The sequence below is a fragment of the Scyliorhinus torazame genome, chromosome 5 (genome assembly GCF_047496885.1).
Source record: "Scyliorhinus torazame isolate Kashiwa2021f chromosome 5, sScyTor2.1, whole genome shotgun sequence".
Lineage (NCBI taxonomy): Eukaryota > Metazoa > Chordata > Chondrichthyes > Carcharhiniformes > Scyliorhinidae > Scyliorhinus > Scyliorhinus torazame.
Window position 1 is genome coordinate 115,639,872 of NC_092711.1, and position 19,123 is coordinate 115,658,994.

General features: G+C 47.1%; 2 long non-coding RNA genes across 3 annotated transcripts in view; one reads left to right on the top strand and one right to left on the bottom strand.

Moving 5' to 3' along the window:
* Positions 1–7,530: 7,530 nt before the first annotated feature.
* On the bottom strand, positions 7,531–15,571 carry LOC140419579 (uncharacterized). Its single transcript, XR_011945874.1, has 2 exons — positions 15,440–15,571; positions 7,531–14,602 (listed from the first exon to the last, which is right to left on the bottom strand). It is a non-coding gene; the product is annotated as an uncharacterized lncRNA (long non-coding RNA).
* Positions 15,480–19,123, top strand: part of LOC140419580 (uncharacterized) — a 33,385-nt gene continuing 29,741 nt past the window's right edge. Inside the window, exons 1-2 of one of the 2 annotated variants that reach the window (XR_011945876.1) lie at positions 15,480–15,624; positions 18,629–18,736. This is a non-coding gene — a long non-coding RNA (uncharacterized lncRNA). Of the gene's footprint in view, positions 15,625–15,644; positions 15,830–18,628; positions 18,737–19,123 lie in introns of those variants that run through there. The other variant, XR_011945875.1, reaches the window with a different exon arrangement.

The window sequence follows — 19,123 nt, forward strand, 5'->3', positions numbered from 1 at the left end:
TAATCAAAAACGCCACTCCCCCTCCTCTCATACCTCCTGTTCTATCCTTTCTATAGCATCTGTACCCCGGAACATTGAGCTGCCAATCCTGCCCCTTCCCTTAGCCATGTTTCAGTCATAGCTATAATATCCCAGTCCCATGTGCCCATCCATGCCCTGAGTTCATCCGCTTTGCCCGTCAGGCCCCTTGCATTGAAATAAATGCAGTTTAATGTAGACTTTCCTTGCTCTCTGCCCTGCTTTCTCTGGTCATGCTTTACACACTCTCCCTTCCTGCCTTTTGTTTCCGTCCCCACTGACTTCCTACATTGGTTCCCATCCCCCTGCCACATTAGTTTAAACCCTCCCCAACTGCACTAGCAAACACACCCCCGAGAACATTGGTTCCGGTCCCACCCAGATGCCGACCGTCCGATTTGTACAGGTCCCACCTCCCCCAGAACCGGTCCCAATGTCCCAGGAATTTGAAACCCTCCCTCTTGCACCATTTCTCAAGCCACGTATTCATCCTAGCTATCCTGTCATTCCTACTCTGACTATCACGTGCCACTGGTAGCAATCCTGAGATTACTACCTTTGAGGTCCTACTTTTTAGTTTAACTCCTAACTCCCTAAATTCAGCTTGTAGGACCTCATCCCATTTTTTACCTATATTGTTGGTGCCTATATGCACCACGACAGCTGGCTGTTCACCCTCCCCCTCCAGAATGCCCTGCAGCCGCTCCGAGACATACTTGACCCTTGCACCAGGGAGGCAACATACCAACCTGGATTCTCGTTTGCGTCCGCAGAAACGCCTGTCTATTCCCCTTACAATTGAATCCCCTATCACTATAGCTCTGCCACTCTTTTTCCCGCCTAAGAGAAAGTCAAAGAGAGAAAAGAAAAATCACTTACCAGTCACAAGCCAATCACTTACCTGCTGGCTGTGATGTAATTGCTCACGAGACTCCCTCACAGGTCTGCTTCTCTGCACCTCCTTGAGATGAGCACCAAATTCCCTTAACTAGTTAATTAATTTACTTAATTAATTCTATGTTCTATAAACCCATCCTCAGCATCTCCACTCACCTTCCAATAACACAACCTGCAGAAACCCATCCTAAGCATCTCCACTAACCTTCCAATAACACAACCTGCAGAAACCCATCCTCAGCATCTCCACTCACCTTCCAATAACACAACCTGCAGAAACCTATCCTCAGCATCTCCACTCACCTTCGAATAACACAACCTGCAGAAACCCATCCTCAGCATCTTCACTAATATCCCAATAACACAACCTGCAGAAACCAATCCACAGCATCTCCACTCACCTCCCAATAACACAACCTGCAGATACCCATTCTCAGCATTTCCACTCACCTTCCAATAACACAACCTGCAGAAACCCATCCTCAGCATCTCCACTCACCTTCCAATAACACAACCTGCAGAAACCTATCCTCAGCATCTCCACTCACCTTCGAATAACACAACCTGCAGAAACCCATCCTCAGCATCTTCACTAATATCCCAATAACACAACCTGCAGAAACCAATCCACAGCATCTCCACTCACCTCCCAATAACACAACCTGCAGATACCCATTCTCAGCATTTCCACTCATCTCCCAATAACACAACCTGCAGAAACCCATCCTCAGCATCTTCCCTAACCGCCCAATAACACAACCTGCAGAATCCCATCCTCAGCATCTCCACTCACCTCCCAATAACACAACCTGCAGAAACCCATCCTCAGCATCTCCACTAACCTCCCAATAACAAAACCTGCAGAAACCCATCCTCAGCATCTTCACAAATCTTCCAATAACACATCCTGCAGAAACCCATCCTCAGCATCTCCACTCACCTCCCAATAACACAACCTGCAGAAACCCATCCTCAGCATCTTCACAAATCTTCCAATAACACATCCTGCAGAAACCCATCCTCAGCATCTCCACTCACCTCCCAATAACACAACCTGCAGAAACCCATCCTCAGCATCTTCACAAATCTTCCAATAACACATCCTGCAGAAACCCATCCTCAGCATCTCCACTCACCTCCCAATAACACAACCTGCAGAAACCCATCCTCAGCATCTTCCCTAACCTCCCAATAACACAACCTGCAGAAACCGATCCTCAACATCTCCACTCACCTCCCGATAAAACAACCTGCAGAAAGCAATCCTCAGCATCTTCACTAACCTCCCAATAACACAACCTGCAGAAACCCATCCTCAGCATCTCCACTCACCTCCCAATAACACAACCTGCAGAAACCCATCCTCAGCATCTCCACTCACCTCCCAATAACACAACCTGCAGAAACCCATCCTCAGCATCTTCACTAACCTCCCAATAACACAACCTGCAGAAACCCATCCTCAGCATCTTCACTCGCCTCCCAATAACAGAACCTGCAGAAACCCATCCTCAGCATCTTCACTCACATTCCAGTAACACAACCTACAGAAATCCATCCTCAGCATCTTCCCTCACCTCCCAAGAACACAACCTGCAGAAACCCATCCTCAGAATCGTCACTCATCTCCCAAGAACACAACCTGCAGAAACCCATCCTCAGAATCATCACTCATCTCCCAATAACACAATCTGCAGAAACCCATCCTCAGCATCTCCACTCATCTCCCAATTACACAACCTGCAGAACCCCATTCTCAGCATCTCTACTGACCTTCCAATGACACAACCTGCAGAAACCCATCCTCAGCATCTTCACTCACCTCCGAATAATACAACCTGCAGAAACACATCCCCAGCATCTCCACTCAGCTCCCAATAGCACAACCGGCAGAAACCCATTCTCAGACTCTCCACTGACCTCCCAATAACACAACCTGCAGAAACCCATCCTCAGCATCTTCACTCACCTTCCAATAACACAACCTGCAGAAACCCATCCTCAGCATCTTCACTCACCTTCCAATAACACAACCTGCAGAAACCCATCCTCAGAATCGTCCGGGGCAGGTCCGGGGCAGCTCTTCCGGGGCAGGTGTGACCTGTATAAGATGGACGGGTTGCATCTAAACCGGAGAGGCATAAATATCCTGGCCGCGAGGTTTGCTAGTGTCACACGGGAGGGTTTAAACTAGTATGGCAGGGGGGTGGGCACGGGAGCAATAGGTCAGAAGGTGAGAGCATTGAGGGAGAACTAGGGAATAGGGATAGTGTGGCTCTGAGGCAGAGCAGACGGGGAGAAGTTGCTGAACACAGCGGGTCTGGTGGCCTGAAGTGCATATGTTTTAATGCAAGGATGTAAAAGGGGAGGCGGAGTTGCGCTACTTGTTCGGGAGAATATCACAGCTATACTGCGAGAGGACACCTCAGAGGGCAGTGAGGCGATATGGGTAGAGATCAGGAATAAGAAGGGTGCAGTCACAATGTTGGGGGTATACTACAGGCCTCCCAACAGCCAGCGGGAGATAGAGGAGCAGATAGGTAGACAGATTTTGGAAAAGAGTAAAAACAACAGGGTTGTGGTGATGGGAGACTTCAACTTCCCCAATATTGACTGGGACTCACTTAGTGCCAGGGGCTTAGACGGGGCGGAGTTTGTAAGGAGCATCCAGAAGGGCTTCTTAAAACAATATGTAAACAGTCCAACAAGGGAAGGGGCGGTACTGGACCTGGTATTGGGGAATGAGCCCGGCCAGGTGGTAGATGTTTCAGTAGGGGAGCATTTTGGTAACAGTGACCACAATTCAGTAAGTTTTAAAGTACTGGTGGACAAGGATAAGAGTGGTCCGAGGATGAATGTGCTAAATTGGGGGAAGGCTAATTATAACAATATTAGGCGGGAACTGAAGAACATAGATTGGGGGCGGATGTTTGAGGGCAAATCAACATCTGACATGTGGGAGGCTTTCAAGTGTCAGTTGAAAGGAATACAGGACAGGCATGTTCCTGTGAGGAAGAAAGATAAATACGGCAATTTTCGGGAACCTTGGATGACGAGTGATATTGTAGGCCTCGTCAAAAAGAAAAAGGAGGCATTTGTCAGGGCTAAAAGGCTGGGAACAGACGAAGCCTGTGTGGCATATAAGGAAAGTAGGAAGGAACTTAAGCAAGGAGTCAGGAGGGCTAGAAGGGGTCATGAAAAGTCATTGGCAAATAGGGTTAAGGAAAATCCCAAGGCTTTTTACACGTACATAAAAAGCAAGAGGGTAGCCAGGGAAAGGGTTGGCCCACTGAAGGATAGGCAAGGGAATCTATGTGTGGAGCCAGAGGAAATGGGCGAGGTACTAAATGAATACTTTGCATCAGTATTCACCAAAGAGAAGGAATTGGTAGATGTTGAGTCTGGAGAAGGGGGTGTAGATAGCCTGGGTCACATTGTGATCCAAAAAGACGAGGTGTTGGATGTCTTGAAAAATATTAAGGTAGATAAGTCCCCAGGGCCTGATGGGATCTACCCCAGAATACTGAAGGAGGCTGGAGAGGAAATTGCTGAGGCCTTGACAGAAATCTTTGGATCCTCGCTGTCTTCAGGGGATGTCCCGGAGGACTGGAGAATAGCCAATGTTGTTCCTGTGTTTAAGAAGGGTAGCAAGGATAATCCCGGGAACTACAGGCCGGTGAGCCTTACTTCAGTGGTAGGGAAATTACTGGAGAGAATTCTTCGAGACAGGATCTACTCCCATTTGGAAGCAAATGGACGTATTAGTGAGAGGCAGCACGGTTTTGTGAAGGGGAGGTCGTGTCTCACTAACTTGATAGAGTTTTTCGAGGAGGTCACTAAGATGATTGATGCAGGTAGGGCAGTAGATGTTGTCTATATGGACTTCAGTAAGGCCTTTGACAAGGTCCCTCATGGTAGACTAGTACAAAAGGTGAAGTCACACGGGATCAGGGGTGAACTGGCAAGGTGGATACAGAACTGGCTAGGCCATAGAAGGCAGAGGGTAGCAATGGAGGGATGCTTTTCTAATTGGAGGGCTGTGACCAGTGGTGTTCCACAGGGATCAGTGCTGGGACCTTTGCTCTTTGTAGTATATATAAATGATTTGGAGGAAAATGTAACTGGTCTGATTAGTAAGTTTGCAGACGACACAAAGGTTGGTGGAATTGCGGATAGCGATGAGGACTGTCTGAGGATACAGCAGGATTTAGATTGTCTGGAGACTTGGGCGGAGAGATGGCAGATGGAGTTTAATCCGGACAAATGTGAGGTAATGCATTTTGGAAGGGCTAATGCAGGTAGGGAATATACAGTGAATGGTAGAACCCTCAAGAGTATTGAAAGTCAAAGAGATCTAGGAGTACAGGTCCACAGGTCATTGAAAGGGGCAACACAGGTGGAGAAGGTAGTCAAGAAGGCATACGGCATGCTTGCCTTCATTGACCGGGGCATTGAGTATAAGAATTGGCAAGTCATTTTGCAGCTGTATAGAACCTTAGTTAGGCCACACTTGGAGTATAGTGTTCAATTCTGGTCGCCACACTACCAGAAGGATGTGGAGGCTTTAGAGAGGGTGCAGAAGAGATTTACCAGAATGTTGCCTGGTATGGAGGGCATAAGCTATGAGGAGCGATTGAATAAACTCGGTTTGTTCTCACTGGAACGAAGGAGGTTGAGGGGCGACCTGATAGAGGTATACAAAATTATGAAGGGCATAGACAGAGTGGATAGTCAGAGGCTTTTCCCCAGGGTAGAGGGGTCAATTACTAGGGGGCATAGGTTTAAGGTGAGAGGGGCAAGGTTTAGAGTAGATGTACGAGGCAAGTTTTTTACGCAGAGGGTAGTGGGTGCCTGGAACTCACTACCGGAGGAGGTAGTGTAAGCAGGGACGATAGGGACATTCAAGGGGCATCTTGACAAATATATGAATAGGATGGGAATAGAAGGATACGGACCCAGGAAGTGTAGAAGATTGTAGTTTAGTCGGGCAGTATGGTCGGCACGGGCTTGGAGGGCCGAAGGGCCTGTTCCTGTGCTGTACATTTCTTTGTTCTTTGTTGTTTGTTCTTTGAGCCAGCGACACCCACATCCCATGAAGGATTTAAAAAAAAGTCTCAACAAGAATTCATTCACAAAATTATGAACTTTCACTTCAATCCCAAATTGATCTTTCACTTAGTCTCTTGTCAAGTCTACATAGAACATAGAACAATACAGCGCAGTACAGGCCCTTCGGCCCACGATGTTGCACCGAAACAAAAGCCATCTAACCTACACTATACCATTATCATCCATATGTTTATCCAATAAACTTTTAAATGCCCTCAATGTTGGCGAGTTCACTACTGTAGCAGGTAGGGCATTCCACGGCCTCACTACTCTTTGCGTAAAGAACATTGGCCGCCCATTGCCATCTGTACAGGCAGCCTGGCCACAGAACTCTAGTCACTTCACTCCGCTGTGTTGGTAGTTTTCAAATCAATGGTTTTAACGTAACCCAACCATTTTCAGGTTAATTCACTTTAGAGTCATTGTCATGAAAGGTTAAAATGCCATTTTGTACACGAGTAGATGTCGGGCCAAATATAAATCAGCAGACCATTAAGTTAACCAATTATTGTTGCCACTTTGGCTAATTAGAGATTAGAAAAGTTGAGCTGAGGGGATAAAACTAATGTTTTGATGAAACATTTTGTTAACATGTTACCACGTTTTGGGATTACTACTTCATATCTTTCACCTGCTCAACTGAGGAAAGTTGTAAGAAGTCTGTTTAATTGTTAAAGATAAACTTCTCTGTCAATTACTGTCCATTAAACTTTGATTTTTATCTTTCTGACTTACCTTTTTTGAAAATTTAGAGCACCCAATTATTTTTTTCCAATTAAGGGGAAATTTACCGTGGCCAATTCACCTGCCCTGCACAGATTTTTGGATTGTGAGGGTGAGACCCACGCAGACACAGGGAGAACGTGCAAACTCCAGACGGTCAGTGACCCAGGGCCGTGATCGAACCCGGGTCCTCGGCGCCATGAGGCAGCAGTGCTAACCACTGTGCCACCGTGCCACCCCTAACATGTTTCCTTTCTACCTTTTAATGGTTTAAAAATATTTTGAATTTACCATTTAAAGTAATCATTCTGTCAGATAGTTAAATCTTGCATAATCTGATTTAATTGAAAGTTGGGGATTTATTGCAAATAATCTGTACCCCATAAATCAACTTCAAAATGTAAATGTTACCTGGATTTGGTGTCTCGGCGTAAGTGGTCCCTGGCTTTAGTGTCTCGCCAAAAGTGGTCCCTGGATTTGGTGTCTTGGCATAAGTAGTCCCTGGGTTTACTGTCTTGTCAAAAGTGGTCCCTGGATTCAGTGTCTCAGTATAAGTGGCCCCTCGATTTGGTGTTTCAGTGTAAGTGGTCCCTGGAAAAGGTGTCTCAGTGTAAGTGGCCCCTGGATTTGGTGTCTCAGTGTAAGTGGCCCCTGGATTTGCTGTGTCAGAGTAAGTGATCTCCGGCTTTGGGGTCTCAGTACAAGTGGGCTCAGTTCTGCTTCCAACCCAGTCTCTCATCTTTCATTAATTTCAATTGAATGGAAACTGACTGCAGGAACCTGTCAGCATTTGAAAGATATTTACAAATGATTTGAGAGTTTCTTACAGTTGGAGATCTTTCTCTGTTCTGTCCATTCGACGTGTTTGATAACAGACTTTCTCCTGTGAATATCCAGCTGGAGTTTGGGGCCCTGATGTGTTTCCTTGTTCATCCTGTTGACTCCAAACATTGAATCTTGTGGTTCAGACACCAGAGAATCAAACTCCCAGCAACAGATTGTATTTTACTGACGTTATTAACAGCTCTGCAATAATACAGAGAAAGTAGAGTTACTTGTTCTGGAGAACAGAGATAATACAGGGATTCAGAGCTCCCTTTTCCTCAGCTCTGATCTAACAAGCTGCAGCCACACTGGAAATATTTATATTTAACTTTTCCACTACATCTGTGATCTGACCCTTTCAAACCCTCATCACAAGAATATCTTTGTTCTGAGTGTGAGCACAAAGCTGTGTCTCTGTCACACACACAGATACCATTTCCTTGGTTCACATCTCCACACAGAGACCAGCCCTTTACACATCCCATTTCTACACAACTGCAGCAATATGAGCAAGGATGTGAGGCTCAGTAATATTCACCCATAATTGAGAACAGCAAAGGTTCCACTGGAACAAAGATTCAGTCATTTTCTATTTCAGGCAAAATACAGAGCAGTACAGGAGCACACTGACAGTGTAGCAGTCTCATGGGCTCCTGTTAAATACAGAGCAGTACAGGAACACACTGACAGTGTAGCACAGTCTCCTGTTAAATACAAAGCAGTACAGGAGCACACTGACAGTGTAACACAGTCTTATTAGTCTGCAGACTCCCGTTAAATACAGAGCAGTACAGGAGCACACTGACAGTGTAACAGAGTCTCATCAGTCTGCAGGCTCCTGTTAAATACAGAGCAGTACAGGAGCACACTGACAGTTTAACACAGTCTCATCAGTATGCAGACTCCTGTTAAATACAGAGCAGTACAGCAGCACACTGACAGTGTAACACAGTCTCCTGTTAAATACAAAGCAGTACAGGAGCACACTGACAGTGTAACACAGTCTTATTAGTCTGCAGACTCCTGTTAAATACAGAGTAGTACAGGAGCACACTGACAGTGTAACAGAGTCTCATCAGTCTGCAGACCCCTGTTAAATACAGAGCAGTACAGAAGCACACTGACTGTATAACAGTCTCATCAGTCTGCAGACTCCTGTTAAATACAGAGCAGTACAGGAGCACACTGACAGTGTAACACAGTCTATCAGTCTGCAGACTCCTGTTAAATACAGAGCAGTACAGGAGCACACTGACTGTGTAACACAGTCTCATCAGGTTGCAGACCCCTGTTAAATACAGAGCAGTACAGGAGCACACTGACAGTGTAACACAGTCTCTTCAGTCTGCAGACTCCTGTTAAATACAGAGCAGTACAGGAGCTCACTGACAGTGTAACACAGTCTCATCAGTCTGCAGACTCCTGTTAAATACAGAGCAGTACAGGAGCACACTGACAGTGTAACACAGTCTATCAGTCTGCAGACTCCTGTTAAATACAGAGCAGTACAGGAGCACACTGACAGTGTAACACAGTCTCATCAGTCTGCAGACTCCTGTTACATACAGAGCAGTACAGGAGCACACTGACAGTGTAACACAGTCTATCAGTCTGCAGACTCCTGTTAAATACAGAGCAGTACAGGAGCACACTGACAGTGTAACACAGTCTCATCAGTCTGCAGGCTCCTGTTAAATACAGAGCAGTACAGGAGCACACTGACAGTGTAACACAGTCTCTTCAGTCTGCAGACTCCTGTTAAATACAGAGCAGTACAGGAGCTCACTGACAGTGTAACACAGTCTATCAGTCTGCAGACTCCTGTTAAATACAGAGCAGTACAGGAGCACACTGACAGTGTAACACAGTCTCATCAGTCTGCAGACTCCTGTTAAATACAGAGCAGTACAGGAGCACACTGACAGTGTAACACAGTCTATCAGTCTGCAGACTCCTGTTAAATACAGAGCAGTACAGGAGCACACTGACAGTGTAACACAGTCTCATCAGTCTGCAGACTCCTGTTACATACAGAGCAGTACAGGAGCACACTGACAGTTTAACACAGTCTCATCAGTATGCAGACTCCTGTTAAATACAGAGCAGTACAGGAGCACACATACAGTGTAACACAGTTAAATACAGAGCAGTACAGCAGCACACTGACAGTGTAACACAGTCTCCTGTTAAATACAAAGCAGTACAGGAGCACACTGACAGTGTAACACAGTCTCATCAGTCTGCAGACTCCTGTTAAATACAGAGCAGTACAGGAGCACACTGACAGTGTAACACAGTCTCCTGTTAAATACAGAGCAGTACAGGAGCACACTGACAGTGTAACACAGTCTCATTAGTCTGCAGACTCCTGTTAAATACAGAGAGTCAGGAGGGCTAGAACGGGTCACGAAAAGTCATTGGCAAATAGGGTTAAGGAAAATCCCAATGCTTTTTACACATACATAAAAAGCAAGAGGGTAGCCAGGGAAAGGGTTGGCCCACTGAAGGATAGGCAAGGGAATCTATGTGTGGAGCCAGAGGAAATGGGCGAGGTACAAAATGAATACTTTGCATCAGTATTCACCGAAGAGAAGGAATTGGTGGATGTTGAGTCTGGAGAAGGGTGTGTAGATAGCCTGGGTCACATTGAGATCCAAAAAGACGAGGTGTTGGGTGTCTTGAAAAATATTAAGGTAGATAAGTCCCCAGGGCCTGATGGGATCTACCCCAGAATACTGAAGGAGGCTAGAGAGGAAATTGTTGAGACCTTGACAGAAATCTTTGGATCCTCACTGTCTTCAGGTGATGTCCCGGAGGACTGGAGAGTAGCCAATGTTGTTCCTTTGTTTAAGAAGGGTGGCAAGGATAATCCAGGGAACTACAGGCCAGTGAGCATTACGTCAGTGGTAGGGAAATTACTGGAGATAATTCTTCGAGACAGGATCTACTCCCATTTGGAAGCAAATGAACGTATTAGTGAGAGGCAGCATGGTTTTGTGAAGGGGAGGTCATGTCTCACTAACTTGATAGAGTTTTTCGAAGAGGTCACAAAGATGATTGATGCAGGTAGGGCAGTGGATGTTGTCTATATGGACTTCAGTAAGGCCTTTGACAAGGTCCCACATGGTAGACTAGTACAAAAGGTGAAGTCACACAGGATCAGGGGTGAGCTGGCAAGGTGGCTACAGAACTGACTAGGTTATAGAAGGCAGAGTAGCAATGGAAGGGTGCTTTTCTAATTGGAGGGCTGTGATTAGTGGTGTTCCGCAGGGATCAATGCTGGGGAGATCAGTGCTGGGACCTTTGATGTCCATAGTATATATAAATGATTTGGAGGAAAATGTAACTGGTCTGATTAGTAAGTTTGCAGACGACACAAAGGTTGGTGGAATTGCGGATAGCGATGAGGACTGTCAGAGGATACAGCAGGATTTAGATTGGTTGGAGACTTGGGTGGAGAGATGGCAAATGGAGTTTAATCCGGACAAATGTGAGGTAATGCATTTTGGAAGGTCTAATGCAGGTAGGGAATATACAGTGAATGGTAGAACCCTCAAGAGTATTGACAGACAGAGAGATCTAGGTGTACAGGTCCACAGGTCACTGAAAGGGGCAACACAGGTGGAGAAGGTAGTCAAGAAGGCATATGACTTGCTTGCCTTCATTGGCCAGGGCATTGAGTATAAGAATTGGCAAGTCATGTTGCAGCTGTATAGAACCTTAGTTAGGCCACACTTGGAGTATAGTGTTCAATTCTGGTCGCCACACTACCAGAAGGATGTGGAGGCTTTAGTGAGGGTGCAGAAGAGATTTACCAGGATGTTGCCTGGTATGGAAGGCATTAGCTGTGAGGAGCGGCTGAATAAACTCGGTTTGTTCTCACTGGAACGACGGAGGTTGAGGGGCGACCCGATAGAGGTCTACAAAATTATGAGGGGCATAGACAGAATGGATAGTCAGAGGCTTTTCCCCAGGGTAGAGGGGTCAATTACTCGGGGGCATAGGTTTAAGGTGTGAGGGGCAAGGTTTAGAGGAGATGTATGAGGCAAGTTTTTTTACACAGAGGGTAGTGGGTGCCTGGAACTCGCTGCCGGAGGAGGTGGTGGAAGCAGGGACGATAGTGACATTTAAGTGGCATCTTGACAAATACATGAATAGGATGGGAATAGAGGGATACGGACCCCGGAAGTGTAGAAGATTGTAGTTTAGTCGGGCAGCATGGTCGGCACGGGCTTGGAGGGCTGAAGGGCCTGTTCCTGTGCTGTACATTTCTTTGTTCTTTGTTCAGTACCGGAGCACACCGACAGTGTAACACAGTCTCATCAGCCTGCAGACTCCTGTTAAATACAGAGCAGTACAGGAGCACACTGACAGTGTAACACAGTCTCATCAGCCTGCAGACTCCTGTTAAATACAGAGCAGTACAGGAGCACACTGACAGTGTAACACAGTCTCATCAGCCTGCAGACTCCTGTTAAATACAGAGCAGTACAGGAACACACTGACAGTGTAACACAGTCTATCAGTCTGCAGACCCCTGTTAAATACAGAGCAGTACAGGAGCACACTGACTGTATAGCAGTCTCATCAGCCTGCAGACTCCTGTTAAATACAGAGCAGTACAGGAGCACACTGACAGTGTAACACAGTCTATCAGTCTGCAGACTCCTGTTAAATACAGAGCAGTACAGGAGCACACTGACAGTGTAACACAGTCTATCAGTCTGCAGACTCCTGTTAAATACAGAGCAGTACAGGAGCACACTGACAGTGTAACACAGTCTATCAGTCTACAGACTCCTGTTAAATACAGAGCAGTACAGGAGCACACTGACTGTATAACACAGTCTCATTAGTCTGCAGACTCCTGTTAAATATAGAGCAGTGCAGGAGCACACTGACAGTGTAACACAGTCTCATCAGTCTGCAGACTCCTGTTAAATACAGAGCAGTACAGGAGCACACTGACAGTGTAACACAGTCTCATCAGTCTAGACTCCTGTTAAATACAGAGCAGTACAGGAGCACACTGATAGTGTAACACAGTCTCATCAGTCTGCATACTCCTGTTAAATACAGAGCTGTATAGGAGCACACTGACAGTGTAACACAGTCTCATCATTCTGCAGACTCCTGTTAAATACAGAGCAGTACAGGAGCACACTGATGGTGTAACAGAGTCTCATCAGTCTGCAGACTCCTGTTAAATACAGAGCAGTACAGGAGCACACTGACAGTGTAACAGAGTCTCATCAGCCTGCAGACTCCTGTTAAATACAGAGCAGTACAGGAGCACACTGACAGTGTAACACAGTCTATCAGTCTGCAGACTCCTGTTAAATACAGAGCAGTACAGGAGCACACTGACAGTGTAACAGAGTCTCATCAGTCTGTAGACTCCTGTTAAATACAGAGCAGTACAGGAGCACACTGACAGTGTAACACAGTCTCATCAGTCTGCAGACTCCTGTTAAATACAGAGCAGTACAGGAGCACATTGACAGTGTAACAGAGGGTGAAGTTCAAAGGCCGAGAGTAACTAACCAACTCAGTTTCGAATTTATTGATCCCAGGAGTGTTTCCAATATCTTCCCAGGACCCCAGTGGTAGGATAATAATAATAATCACTTGTGACAAGTAGGTTTCAATGAAGTTAATGTGAAAAGCCCCTGGTCGCCCCTGGTGCGGGAAGGCCGGTATGGGAATTGAACCCGTGCTGCTGGCATTGTTCTACATTACAAGCCAGCTGTTTAGCCCACTGTGCTGAACCCAGCCCCCTAAACCAGGAGACACACTCTGGAAGATATGAGGAGCTGGGAATTGTCCATGAGAGTAACTGAAGCTATGAGAACTGAAATAATATAGAGATAGAAAAGAGAATAGAACCCAAAAATGAAGCAGTCAGCAACAGGACATTGATTAATCTCCTCTTACATTGGAGAACATGGAATATAACACTGTGTATTTGCACAAAGACTGACTTAGCTGACATTCATCTCGAATTTTAATAACCCTGATGACGGGGCTGAAGTTTACCATCAGCAGAAACAAACAGTGAAAGTGATGAACAGCACAATCCCGCCCCTGCAATCACATATAAACTCACTGCTCTCACAATAGCTGCTGTGACTGAGTGAACCCTTTTCATACACAGAGCAGGTGACCAGCCTCTCACCACGTGAGTGCGTTGGTGTGTCTGCAACTCACTTGCACTTCTCATATTCATAACAAGAGGTCATTTAGCAATGTGAACACATTGATGTGCAGCGAGGGTGCTTAACCGAGTCAATCCCTTCCCACACACAGAGCAGGTGAATGGCCTCTCCCCAGTGTGAACCCGCTGGTCCCTCAGCAGGGTGGATGACTGAGTGAATCCTTTCCCACACTTGGAGCAGGTGAATGGCGTCTCTCCAGTGTTTGTGTGTTGGTGTTGCATCAGGTTCTTTCTGCTTTTAAAGCTCTTCCCACAGTCAGAACATTCTCAAGGTCTCTTATTGGAGTGAGCACGCTGGTGTGACTGCAGGTGTTGTGACTGAATGAAATCTTTTCCACACAAGGAGCAGGTGAACGGCCTCTCCCCTGTGTGACTGCGTCGATGAGTTTCGAGATGGGATGGGTAATTGAATCCCTTCCCACAGTCCCCACATTTCCACGGTTTCTCCATGGTGCCGGTTTCCTTTTGCCTCTCCAGGTTCGATGATCAGTTGAAGCCGTGTCCACACACAGACCACGTGTATGGTTTCTCCTCACTGTGAATGGTGTGATTTTTGTTCAGGCTGTGTAACTGGTTAAAGCTCTTTCCACAGTCACTTCACTGGATCACTCTCACCCGTGTGTGTGTGTGTGTATGTGTCTCGGTGCTTTTCCAGTCACACTGATATTTGAAATCTTTGCCCAGACGGAAGACAAACATTTCTCCCTCCACATCCAAAGGCCAATGAGATTCAGGTCCTGATAATCGAGTGACTTTGTTGAATCTTGATGTGATGCTTAGGAATTTCCCGTCTGTAAATCATCCCCTTCGAATATCCTGTAAATGGTGATTATCAAAGTCAAAGACGTAAATCCCCATCCCACACACTGTCCCTTCTCCCGGGGCTGAAATCCAAACCTATTTATTTCCTCCACTCCGTTTTCTCCCTCCCTCTCCTCTGCCTGGGTTCAGTTCTCCTGTCTGCAGACTGACAATAAAATCAATGGGTCTTATGGGGGGGGGGGGGTCTCCTCTTACCCACCTGAAGCCAGAGCAAGAACCCGCACTGCACGTGTTCCAGCTCACAATGCCCGAGTTGCGATTGACAGCATCTCTGGACCGAGACGAAGCAGCAGTGGGGCTGGAGGACCGAGCAGGAGCAGCTGGTCCTCCAACCAATCAGAGTGAATGAGGGGCGGAGCTGAGCCCGGATCTCTCTCATTGGTGGAAATTGTACCATTTTGAAAACTGATTTGTCTCAAACTCCAGGAGAAAAGTGAACCTTTCTGTCTGTGTTGGGAGACATCACTCACTCCCTCGAACCTGCTCCACCATTGAATAAGAACCTGGCTGATCTGACTGTAACACCCACTACACATGCAGTGAGCGGGACTGCCCTGGAGCTCAATTATACTCCAATTCTGATCATGTTCAGGTTCTGATGAACAGAGTGACTCTGTTAGAACTTGATGTGATCTTTGATTTGAGTTTTCTGTGTAAATCCAGCCATCCCACCCCCTGTAAAAGGAGTTTGCAGAATCCATCCCTGTCAGTCCAGGAGAGAAATTCACAACATTCTCTCCTCCTGCTGACAGGGAGCACCGCGCATGCGCCCTTAACACGGGCCTCTCACTCCAGACGCGGTCCCGCCGCCTCCGCCGCACAGATACAAACCCGGCACCGGCAGCTTCTTATTCCGGTGTCAGAGCCGCATCGGGGATCAAGGAGCCTCCCCGTCCACCTCTCGGCTCCGCCTCTCCCTCCATTCCGCCATTTCCCTCACCGCCTGTGGATCTGACAAACAAGCTTCTGTCCCTGGACACCGCCCGCACTGCGCATGCTCAACGTCACAATGCCCGGTGAGTGATTGACGGCAGGGCCAGGCCAATAGGAAGAAGGGGCAGGGCCGGAGGACCGAGCAGCAGCGGCTGGTCCTCCCACCAATCGGAGTGAAAGGGGGGCTGGGGGCTCAGCACTGACTGAAGCATGCGCCGTACGAGCCCCAGAGCTGGAAAAGGCGGTCCAGTTGAGGTCATGATGTGGAGATGCCGGCATTGCACTGAGGTGGGCACAGTAAGAAGTCTTACAACAGGTTAAAGTCCAACATGTTTGTATTGAGGTCACAAAGAGTGAGAAGTGAATCCGGGGGGGGGGGGGGGGGATTGTGAACAAAGCAGGAGGTTGGGAGCCAGGGATGAGATGGTGGTGGAGTGGGAATGTCCCTGGGTGGGTATTACTGAGTCCCCTAGGGTAATGGTCTGAGGAGCTAGTGGAATATTCCCGGTTACCAAACAACTACATTTAATTCATAAAACAGTGAAAACTCAAATCAGTAATGGTGACCATGCAGCTATCACTGGTTGTGTTTAAACTGATCTGGTTCACTAATGGCCTTTAAGAAATCTGCCAACCCTACCTGGTCTGACCTACATGTGACTCCAGAGCCACAGCAGTAAATCTGCCCTCTGAAATAGACCAGTAAGCCATTCAGTTCAAGAGCAATTCGGGATCGGCAACAAATAAGGGGACAGCATAGCAGCATTGTGGATAGCACAATTACTGCACAGCTCCAGGGTCCCAGTTTTGATTCCGGCTTGGGTCACTGTCTGTGTGGAGTCTGCACATCCTCCCGGTGTCTGCGTGGGTTTCCTCCCACAGTCCAAAGATGTGCAGGTTAGATGGATTGGCCATGCTAAAATTGTCCTTAGTGGGTTTACTGGGTTATAGGGATAGGGTGGAGATGTGGACCTTGAGTAGGGTCTCTTTCCAAGAGTTGGTGCAGACTCGATGGGCCGAATGGCCTCCATCTGCACTGTAAATTCTATGAAAGATAGTGGATTCACCAGGGATGGTGCCACAGGAATTGTCATTTATGGGAGAGAATTCCAAATGTGTCCCAGATTTTGTGTCAAGTGTTTCCTCATTTCACACTGAGTTCTGTGACCTGGCTACAGTTTTTAGGCAATGTCCCAAGTCCTTACTCCCCAGTCAGCAGAAATCACTCCTCTCTGTCTTTGATTAAATCATGCTGTAATTTACTAAACACCAGGATGTGGAGATGCCGGCATTGCACTGGGGTGGGCACAGTGAGAAGTCTTACAACACCAGGTTAAAGTCCAACAGATTTGTTTCGAATCACGAGCATTCAGAGCATAGTTCCTTCCTCAGCTGTGCTCCAAAAGCTAGTGATTCTAAATAAACCTGTTGGACTTTAACCTGGTGTTGTAAGACTGCTTACTGTGCCCACCCCAGTGCAACGCCGGCATCTCCACATTTCATAGAATTTACAGTGCCATTCGGCCCATCGAGTCTGCACCGGCTCTTGGAAAGAGCACCCTACACAAGGTCCACACCTCCACCCTATCCCCATAATCCAGTAACCCCACCCAACATCATGGCCTCAAGATGAGACAAACAAGCGTCTGTCCCTGGGCATGAGCCGCACTGCACATGCTCCACATCACAATGCCCGGCGAGTGATTGACGGTAGCTTTGCACCAATAGGAAGAGGAGGCGGGACTGCAGGACCGAATGACAGCAGCTGGTCCTCCACCCAATTGGAGTGAATGAGGGGCATGGCTGCTCTCAGATCTCCCTCATTGGCTGAGACTGCATTATTTTGAGTTGTTCCCATTAGCCACGTGCGCATGGGTTCCACGACCTCATTTCCTGTCTGAGAGGGGATGACCAACGGGAAGATGGGGAGGACGGGATGGATTCTGGTCCTTCAGCCAATCAGACTGCGGGCTTTGTGTGAATGAAACTGGGGCTTCACACAGAGTGAAATTTGTTCCTGTGTCAAACCGCTTCAATGGACAAAAATATCTTATTTCGACTTCAATGGGCTTTTTTTAGAATCCATTGATCCTTCTACAGAACTGTTACAAGGAACAACAAACATTAACTCTGTTTCTCTCATCACAGATGTGGCACAATGGTTAGCACTGCTGCCTCACAGCGCCAGTGACCAGGGTTCAATTCCGGTCTTGGATGACTGTGTGGAGTTTGCACATTCTTCCCGTGTCTGTGTGGTTCCCTCTGGGTGCTCGAGTTTTCTCCCACGAGAATGTGTAGGCTTGGTGGATTGGCTATGCTAAATTGCTCCTTAGTGTCCAAAGGTGAAGTGGGGTTATGGGGAGAGGGTGGGGGAAGTGCATCTGGGTGGGACGCTCTTTTGTAGGGTTGGTGCAAACGCGATGGACCGAATGGCCTCCTGCACTTTAAGGATTCGATGATACTGCCAGACCTGTTGAGTTAATCTCGCATTTTCTGTTTTACTATATATTACACACCTTTTTAATCCACTGATTATATTTATTGAACCACTATACCATCAACCACCAGGAGCAGTGTGTTGATGTTTCAGCAATTTCAGCCTTGAGTGACTGGGTAAAGTTTGCACATTTTCCCTGTGTCTGTGTGCGTTCCCTCCGGGTGCTCCAGTTTTCTCCCACCGTCCAAAGAGTTAAGGTTGATTGGCCCCTTAGTGTCCAAATAAAGGTTAGGTGAGTTACTGGGATGGGCTTAAGTAGGGTACTCTTTCTGAGGGCCGGTGCAGGCTAAATGGGCCAAATGGCCTCTTTCTGCACTGTAAGTTCTATGATTCTGTTGGATTTTCTCTCCCACAGTCTTGGCCCGGTGGGTCTGTCTGGTGGTATTTCCCTGGTACTGTCCATGTGTTTGGATGTTTGGGTATTTTAGGGAGTAGGTAGAACTTCCTTGGTTCTACCTGTTTTCTTTGGTTAATATGTCTGGAGTCTGTGTTCTTCCAGTCTGACTCAATTCTCCTTCCTGTCTCGGGTATATGGGTCTAGGTAGTTTGGTGTTGTGATTCGTGTTGTTTGGTTGTCTGTCTGTCTCCAGCAGGTATTGTTGTCTCTCGATAATGACTGTGCTGCTACCCTTGCTTCTGGTCTTATGAACATATCCGTGTTGGATCCAAGCTCCCGGATTGACTGTCTTTCTCTCCGGGTAAGATTCTGTTTGTCTCTTGTGTTTCACTGTGACAGGGCAGAGACCCGATTGAAGGGATTCAAACATGGGAATTCTGGGAAAGATGGGCAACGATTTGGGAGGGACAACATGTTCAAAGAGTTTGGGAGGAGAGGGAGGTTGAAGATGGGGCAGTAATTTGTAAGGATGGCAGGGTCAAGGGTTTGTTTTATTGAGGGGGTGATGATGGCAGATTTGAAGGACAGAGGGACAGTACCTGAAGAGTGAGAAATGTTGACAATATCCATGGACACAGGGTAGTTGGCTGATCAGTCGCTCAGTGGGAATAGCGTCGATGGAGCAGGAGCTGGGTCTCATGGACAAGATGAGCTCTGAGAGGGCATGAGGGGAGATGGGAGAGAAACT